This window comes from Perognathus longimembris, chromosome 7, assembly GCF_023159225.1.
Source record: "Perognathus longimembris pacificus isolate PPM17 chromosome 7, ASM2315922v1, whole genome shotgun sequence".
NCBI classification, from domain to species: domain Eukaryota; kingdom Metazoa; phylum Chordata; class Mammalia; order Rodentia; family Heteromyidae; genus Perognathus; species Perognathus longimembris.
The window spans coordinates 48442231-48451580 of record NC_063167.1 but is presented as its reverse complement, the minus strand read 5'-3'; the positions used below and the strand labels follow the sequence as shown (position 1 = coordinate 48451580).

Here is a 9350-nt window from a genome sequence, read left to right as displayed (position 1 = left end):
CACCTTTACTGTGATTTTTCACTGGACTTTACTTATCATGGCAGTGCTCATGTAATCTTGAAATAAAAGATGTAAAAATGGTAGAGTTCACTTGAAAATGTGACTTTTTATTTAATAATGCCTCTGGTACTTTTTTGTCCTTCTACTTGCACTGTGTTCTCTTGGAATCCATGTGACCCAAAATTTGTTGAGGTCTTACTCAAATGTCAACCTCTTTATTTATCTGTTTTTGTCTGTCATATTTTTTATTTCAGCATCCATCCATTTCTTGCTTTATTTTCCTTTAAGATTTATTTTGTTTATTTCCTGTATTCCCTTATGTAGCAAGGCAGCTTCATCCCTCAAATTCAGGAGATGCCTATCAAATCAGGATCTATGAACTCTTATGCTCTCTCTGCCTCTCAGTGAGAACCACAAAATTCATCCTATCAGTGTGTTATCTCCTCAGGTGGGACCTTTTGGAGATAATAAGTAAAGATGATGAAGCCCCATTGATGGGTTCAGTACTCTTCTAAAAGAAATCCCAGAATGCCACTAGGTGCATTGTTTGTGAGGTATGTGTGTGATTATTTGGCAGTGTATAGCCTGCACGACCTTTATGAATCAGCTGGCATGCTGATATTGGATTGCCAAGGCTTCAGAATTGTAATAAGTGAATACCTCTGCTTAAGCCAGTTTGGACCCAAAATATTATGTAGCAGACTGAATTGACAACCTTGGCTTATGTGCTATGATAGTTTGCTTTTTTGAAAACATGGCAGCAACGTTTTCATACTCATTAATGGGAGTATCTGCTAACCTTGCATGTGGGCAAGCCTCAATCAATAGAACATGGTATAAATAACACTGTGTAATTTTTGGTATAGGTCATAAAAAGTGGTACAATGTCTGTCTTATTTTCTGAAACCGTTGACTGGAATCCCTAGGCCTTAACTTAAGGAGATCAGATACCTAGAGGTGATCATATTAGCAGAAAGACAATTCAATTAAGAGAGGGCACAAGTGGAAACTGAAGATATCAGTTTTAGAATAATTCAATAGAATTATTGTCTCCCAGGGGCCAAACATATGTGCAAATAAGCCTTCAGATAATTTCAACCATAAGTTTTTGAGCCATCCTGAGCTACAGAGTCAGCTGAAGCTGCAGATTCCTTACCAGATCCCTTACCCACAGAATCTGCAAAGAAAACAATTATTTTTTCAATTTAATTTTATTTGTTTGAGACACAGTCTCCCTCTGAAGCCCAGACTGGTCTCAAATTTGAAATTATCTTAATTCTATTTGCTGAGAGCTAGGATTATGGGTGTGAGCCACCGTGGCTGCCTGCATAAGTACTTAAGTGTCAGTGTTTTTCCTTAATTTTTCACCCAGTAGTAACTAACAACTCTTGTATCAACCAGCTCCATCTTAGCTTTGGGACCACAAACAAAGCTGAATAAGAAAGACTCCCATGTGAACATAAAGAGTTTGGAACATAACATGCATTAATAAAACTTATTTTATTTGTATATACAATAAAAGATCATCTTTATTTTATCTTTATTTTTCACTACTATAGGAGGCATAAACTTTCTAAACTATTCCCTTATAACATACTATCAAGAATAAGAAACGGCTATCCAGTTGTTCTGTACTGTTCTATACTTTGTCTCAAATATTTCTCATCAGAATGTCAGCATCCAGCATAATTCATGACATATGTTCTACATACATTTGGTTCCATGATTAAATATCAATGGTTCTACTGTACACAGTTTGTCAAATGCAGAGAACAGAACCTAGACCAAAGCAAAATAAACATGTGAATGCTTTCTTAAGTGTCTATCTCTGGGAGGGTAGTGGGAGAAGGTACAGAACTCAAGGGAAAAAGGATAAAAAAAAGTGGGCAGTGGAGCTCCCTGGACACTGATGAAAGTGAACTATACAATTCATGGGTGGAGATGGGAGTGAAGGACTGGGAGAAAGCAAGGGAACAGAAGACACTGTATGAAAGGATATGTACTCATTACCTGACTCAAGTAATTGTAATCCTTGTGTATATCAACTTTATTTTTTCTGAATAATTATTTATTTATTGTCAAAGTGATGTAGCGAGGGGTTACAGTTTCATACATAAGGCAGTGGGTACATATATTGCACGATTTGTTACCTCCTCCCTCTTTTCCCCCCTCCCTTCTCCTCCTTTCCCTCTCCCCTCATGAGTTGTTCAGTTGGTTTACACCAAAAGGTTTTGTAAGTATTACTTTTGGAATCATTTGCCTTTTTGACCTTTGTCTCTCAATTTTGATATTCTCTTTCACCTCCCTAGTTCTAATCCCAGTATATATAGAATCCAGGTTACTCAGATGAGATACACTGATGGCATGGGGACAACCACATGAAGGGGATACAAGAGGAACAACAACAACAAAAAGCTATGTTTTCACATGGCATGCTGAAAATAATTACAACAGTGATATAGCACTCGTTTCCATAACATGGAGTTCATTTCACTTAGTTCATTTCACTTACGAACACATCTTATGTGTTCATAACACGTAAGGGCATAGCTATTGAGATCTTGTGATCTTCTAATGTGACTAGTCTAAACCTGTGCTAATTATTCCCTATGAGAGAAACCATAGAGTCCATGTTTCTTTGGGTCTGGCTCACTTCATTTGTATACTTTTTTCCAAATCCTTCCTTTCCTTACAAATGGAGGCAATGTCATTCTTTCTGATAGAGGCATAAAATTCCATTGTGTATATGTACCACATTTTCCTGATCCATTCGTCTACTGAGGGTTATCTGGATTGGTTCCATATTTTAACAATGAAAAATTGTGCTGCGATGAACATTGTTGTGCTGGTGGCTTTAGTGTAATCTTTTGGGTTTGTTATCTTTTGGGTAGGTGCCCAAGAGTGGGAATAACAAAAAAAAATTATTTTTTCAAAATCTTCTCCGACCCATCACTAATAACTCACAGATAGTCTGAAGCATCATAGACTCATGGGAAGCTCTGTGGAGATGAGTGTGGGCCTTAATAAGCATGTCTTCAAAGCTGATGACAGAAATTCATGTGTACCAAGGGGTATCATTCATACAAGAAACTCTCTTAGTTTTGGCAGTGGATTTACTGCTGAAAAATTCAAGAAAATGGTAAACACCATAAATGAGCACAGTAGTTGAAGATTTTTTTTGTATTTATAAAACAAAGAATTTTAGCAGCTTCTCGAACCCATATTTTACATACTATAGTCTGAATTCCAATGCTGCTTGCCATATCTACTGTAACTGAGCATGTACCTGCTTAGTCTCTTGCCTGCTCTTGAAAGATTTCTTCATATAGTTCCCACAGTGGCTTGTTGGTCCTATATTAACCAAGCTTAAATTGTCTCCATTCAAGAGACTAAGCAGGGAGAATATTTGTGTCTCGTGTTGGGCTAAGTGCTCATTTCTGTATCCATGAAGGTATTAGACACAATATCGCTATTGAGGCTCACAGTGATAACTGTTGTACAGGGGTTTTACAATAGAAAGCAAGGGACTGAATGAAAGATTTCATGGGTACATATTATGAGAAGCAAGGCTTGTTGAGTGTAGTGAGTCTGTAAGTAGTAAGCATGAGAAATGGAGCCAGCACAGTGAGCAGAACAGAAGTGAGTCCATCAACTATATCCTGATGCCATGTAAATTCTCATTGTTTTGCTTTCTTGAGGATTTAGAGATTTCTGGATTCTAGATTCATGAGATAACATAATAGGTGTATGTCTATTTTTTTTAACTTTAGACAGCAAGGAATAATGCATTTGTGCAATATGTTTCAAAGGAATCAAAATACATCAACACTTTTTAACCTTCCCTCTTCTTATTCTAAATAGTGGAGGAGAAATATTGTCTAGAAATCTAAGTGTCTCATTCCCATTCCTCTTGCTGAGTTTGTGCATGCAATCCTCTTTTCATCTTCCCCCTTCTTACCACTCATATGCCCATTGTACTTATTTTGGTTTTTGCTATATATCACTTAGTTTAAAAGCCATTCTCAAATTTCACATTAGGGACTTCATTTCAGATAAAGGGACTGAAGCTCTGTTTAGTTGTCTCATATCTAGCATATGCATTTCATGAGTTTACCAGGGTTTTCCAGTGGGCCATAAGTTCTCTGAGGTTTGAGTATCTAGGTTGTTAGCACCATATCTTCAACTCTTACAACACTGTTTTTGTTGATGAAGCTTCTCAGTAGTAACCTCTAAAGTCAATACACACTTTTATTGAAAATGCTACATGCACACACGCACATTCACACAAACATATTAGTGACATATAAATCAAGTTGGTTGTAACCAAAATGTAAAGCAAAACATTTACTTTTAGCCTCAATGACCTGTGTTTCTGGAGATTTTTTGTTTGTTTGTTTGTTTGTTTGTTTTCTGAGCTTAGTTTCCTTTTTTTTTTTTTTTTTTTTTGGCCAGTCCTGGGCCTTGGACCCAGGGCCTGAGCACTGTCCCTGGCTTCTTCCCGCTCAAGGCTAGCACTCCGCCACTTGAGCCACAGCGCCGCTTCTGGCCGTTTTCTGTATATGTGGTGCTGGGGAATCGAACCTAGGGCCTCGTGTATCCGAGGCAGGCACTCTTGCCACTAGGCTATATCCCCAGCCCTTAGTTTCCTTTTAACTGCTGGTTTATTTTGGTTGCTTTGCATCAGTCCTGGGGCTTGAATTCAAGGCCTGAGCACTGTCCATGAACATTTGTACTCAAGGTTAGTGACTGGAGTCACAGCTTTACTTCTGGTTTTTGGGTGGTTAATTGGAGATAACATTATAATGGGCTTTCCTGCCCAGGCTGGCTTCAAACTACAGTCCTCAGATCTTAGCCTTCTTAGGAACTAGGATTACAGGCATGAGACTCTGGTGCCTGCCAATAAATACACAGTTTTAAAAGAGGTAAGTTTCTGTGTTTCTCTGAACAGCCACCTATCATTTTTCAGTGATGTATGTGTGTGTGTGTGTGTGTGTGTGTGTGTGTGTGTTTTGTGTGTGTGTGTGTGTGTGATTCAAACTCACATACAAAAGGAAATAATCAGTTATCCCTAGTTTTTAAGTTTGTAAGAATTAGCACTTTGTAGAAGGTCAAGCTATAGAATATAAATATTTATGATGGCAATAAAGAACCAGGACTATTTCATCCTCCCATTCTGATTCTATTCTATTTAGTGATCATCCCTAGCTCTCTTATACCTTTTAGTAACTAATATATTCAATGAAACATGGGGTGGTAAACTGACCATCAAGAAACCTGCTACACTTAACAGAATAAATATAAATAGATGTAAAAAAAAAAAACAACCTCTTACATACAGAATAGGTCACATTCTTCTGTTTTTCTGTGCCTTAAAGAGTTTTTTTTTTGGTGGGTTATAAGGGTATCTCTTCTGCAATTTATTCACATTACTGTAAATGTGCTTGATAAAGCTTTGTGATGAAATAAGGATGTATATAATTACTTATGTGGTTGCTTTGATGATGTACAAAATCTACAAGTCAAGTGATCTTTCTTATTATTACTCCTTAAATTCTGACATTTTAGAGATGCTATGCTTTATTAACCATAGTTCTGCTACATGATATTCAGGACAGAACAAGTAAGCATGTTGCATTTGTTTATGTTAAGGGGTAGAAATCAATAGTTTGTTACCTACTCATCTGTGTACTTGCTTATTATATTTCATTTTTGGAAGCAGTTGTGCATATATAAAAATATAAGAAAGATGTTTCTGCAAGACTCCAAATTATCAGACCCAATCTGAAATTTCAAATCCTGAACTTGTTCTCCTATTTAATCCTTTCATTTTGTTATTTGTAATTAGTTGTGAAAAGGAGTTGCCACTTAAAAAAGCAGTTTATGAATACAATAATCCTATCAGCTTTTCTATATATTTTATGAACAAAAGAATTTAGTTTGAATTGAAAAACAAAATAGCTGCTACATATTCTTGTGCTCACCTATCTCTTACTTCTTTCACTCCTCAAATGTTTATAAAATATGTACTTTCCAGCATTAGTGTTACAGGTAGGAAGGTCAAGAAGTCAGTCAAATAAAAGACCTGAAAATAGTAAATAAATTCACCATAGTGTTTAAAAAATTAGAAGAATTTTCAGTCAGAAGTTTATTTTTATTTTATTTTAAAGGTGATGTACAGAGGAATTACAGTTACATAAGTAAGATAATGAGTACATTTCTTGTCAAACAGTGTTACCATCTCCTTAGTTTTCTTCTACTTCCCCCTCTCCCTAAGTCCTCCCCCCACACCACCCCAAGTTGTAAAGTTCATTTCAAGCATAGTGTCCTGTGAGTATGGCTGTTGCATTGGCTCACCCTGTGTCCTTTGTCTCACCATTTTGTTATTCTAGTCAATTTAAAAAACAGACGATCTTTTGATGTTCAGATGACCCTATTTGGGTCATATGCATTCTGGATCATGTTCTCACTCAGAACCAATACACTGTACTCAAGTGGCAGCAATGGGGAAAAATCTCTTATAGGCCTAAGTTATTAATCATACACACACATTGATAAACTGTGCCCACAAGTAGTGTCAATGTTGAGGAATGTGGCAAGATTGAGGTTATCCTGTAAATGAGTACAAAATAACTAGAAAATGGGCATGGATAAGAAATGTATTTTCTGTTAAGTGAACTGTGAGATCACAAGTGGGATTGTATATCTATGTACTTGGGAATAAAGTCAGGGAAAGTCTATAAATAAGGTTCCTCTAGAATTTAAGTTCCATATTTGTTATCTAGATAAAGGGATGGATATGTGTTTACTAAATGTGAAGGGTAGATACTTCAAGTAAATAGAAAAACTGGGCCAAAGTATCAAAGACAAGAATGAAAGCATCTAATGAGCTGAGTATGGTATGTGACTCTCTGAGACTAAAATATAGCTTTATACTTGTGAGTAGGAATAAAGGGAATTCAAGAAGAACTCTGATTGGAAAACTGCCAGTGGCCAGAGAATGAATTTGTTCTATAGAATATCTACTTTTTAAAAATTCAGAGATCTGTTCCTGTAATTAAAAATTGAAATTTTCCTGGTGCAAAACATAAAATGGATAAGAAATTGGCTGGGCTTAGCTAGTTCTGATTGTAGGCAGAAGGTGGTTCCAGAAGCAGAACTTACAAAACTTCCATTTCCATCTCCATATATTCTATATGATACTTGGATAGGTACTACTGCAGTCAATGTGATGTTAGCCAAGGGACTAACAACATTGTCTTTTTAGATGAGAACTCTGAAACTCTAGGGACAACAGGATTGAGACTCAAAATGAGGATGAATATCATAGATATTGTCACATATACTATATAACATATGACTATATAACAAATACTTTATAAAATAAAATAATTATATATTTGCAAATATATGTATGAAGCCCATTAAATACATGTAAAAATACAGAATTTGTTAATCATACACTATTTAGAAGATCTGTGTGGCTAAAAGAATGATAAGGCATTCAAAAATTTGAATTATCATCTTAAAGCACTCCTCTTTTAATGATAATGCCACAATTTGGAAGCCTAAAAAGATAGTGAGAATTTTATACATTCTAGACTTTCTTAGTTGACATTATTTTAGAAACCATACTTAGAAAATATTTATTGTCATTTCCCAATATCCTATCATAATACAGTGTGGATGATTTAGGTTGAATTTCAATGTAGCTATATAGCAAAAGAAAAGAGTATGATCTGAGCTTTCCAAAACATACAAGTTCAAAATAAATGAGTGAACAAGTACAATAGCATCTCTAGGAGTCATGTTCTCATGTTCCTTGAAAAACAAAGTGATGTAAAGCACAAAACACACAACCAAACAAAAAAAACCTCTTTAATTCTACTTGCTCTTTTGTGTCTGGAACTACATATTCCCTCTCTGAGAAGAGGTATCATCAAGAGCTGACACTTGTAGTATTTTCATAGTTCATGCAGTAACCTTCAGTTTTTAGAGATTCAAAATTTTATTTTAAAGTGCTATCAAGATATAACATATTTTGTAGCAAAAAATGCTATGGGCATCTTTTGAGTGAATGTAAGTGTACAAGCATATCAGTATAATGGTTTATTATGAGATGTATAACACAATAGTAGGTGAACATTATTTGGGTATTTCCTTTCACATATAATTATAATACCACTGGTGAACATGAAGATAGATAAGGAACATCAGAGAATCTGGAATTAAAATAGTATGAAGGTAAAATTCATTTCACATGTTTATATTTGTATGATGATAGGAATGGCCTGTCCAGCAGGGTGGAAGCTATCCCACCTCCAGGTCCTGACCAATGCCAGCATTTCAGTAGAAGGAAATACTTGCCTCTGTGATCTTTTTAAATGATTCTTCTACACTTGTCCTTCATAGGGCAGCAGACCACTTCCTCACACTAATTTATAGATAACAGATAGATAGATAGATAGATAGATAGATAGATAGATAGATAGACAGATAGATAGATAGATAGATAGATAGCAGGCAGGCAGGCACTGGTGGCTCATACCTGTAATACACTCAGGAGGTTGAAATGTGAGAATTGTGGGCCAGAAAGTCTGTGAGACGCTTATCTCCAATTAACCACCAGAAAACCGGACGTGGCACTGTGGCTCAAGTGGTAGAGTGATATAGCATTGAGCTGAAAAGCTCAAGGATAGTGCCCAGGCCCAGACCAACCAAAAAAAAAAAAAAGATAGACATTTTTTCTTCATATTTGCTAGTAGGTTGATATAATGGCTCACATATATGCATTTTGTGCCTTGCTGGAAGGTAGTCTTATTTCTGTTACTTCAAGTTATTTTCTTTAAAATAACAGCAAGTCCAGGTTCTTTAGAAAAATAGTGTTAAATATTTTTGTCTCTTCTGTTTCCTAGACTCTAGAATAGATTTCAAATCATATAATTGATACACAATTGTTAAATGATTTGCATGACTCAAAGTGAATTCCGTCCTTGTCAGATCAAACTAGCATTCACATGTTTACTTTGGTTAATTTTAGCAATTTTAGGTGTATACAGACAAGTTCCCTGGAGAGACTTTGTTTTTGTTCCAGTCAATCCTACTGATATAGTATAAAAAAACTCTTTATTATTTTCCCTAATAGAGTAAGTGTTTATTCCTTACCTCAGTTAATACTCTTCAGAGTCCTGAGAGTCTCTTAACATAATGAGAAAGGCAGAAAGGAAACAATATGTTTAAAAATTGTTGGAAGATCTTGAAGAACATCTGTTGCTAAGCATATCAGATTACTTCCAGAATACCATCAGAATGGCCACTGGTGGGTTTTCTGTTTGTCTGATGGAGAAAGCTGA

General features: G+C 35.7%; 1 long non-coding RNA gene across 1 annotated transcript; it reads left to right on the top strand.

The window, feature by feature from the left end:
* Nucleotides 1-1194: 1194 nt before the first annotated feature.
* Nucleotides 1195-6262, top strand: LOC125355614. The gene is made up of 3 exons (XR_007211693.1): nucleotides 1195-1217; nucleotides 3883-3892; nucleotides 6168-6262. It is a non-coding gene; the product is annotated as an uncharacterized LOC125355614 (long non-coding RNA).
* Nucleotides 6263-9350: the final 3088 nt, after the last annotated feature.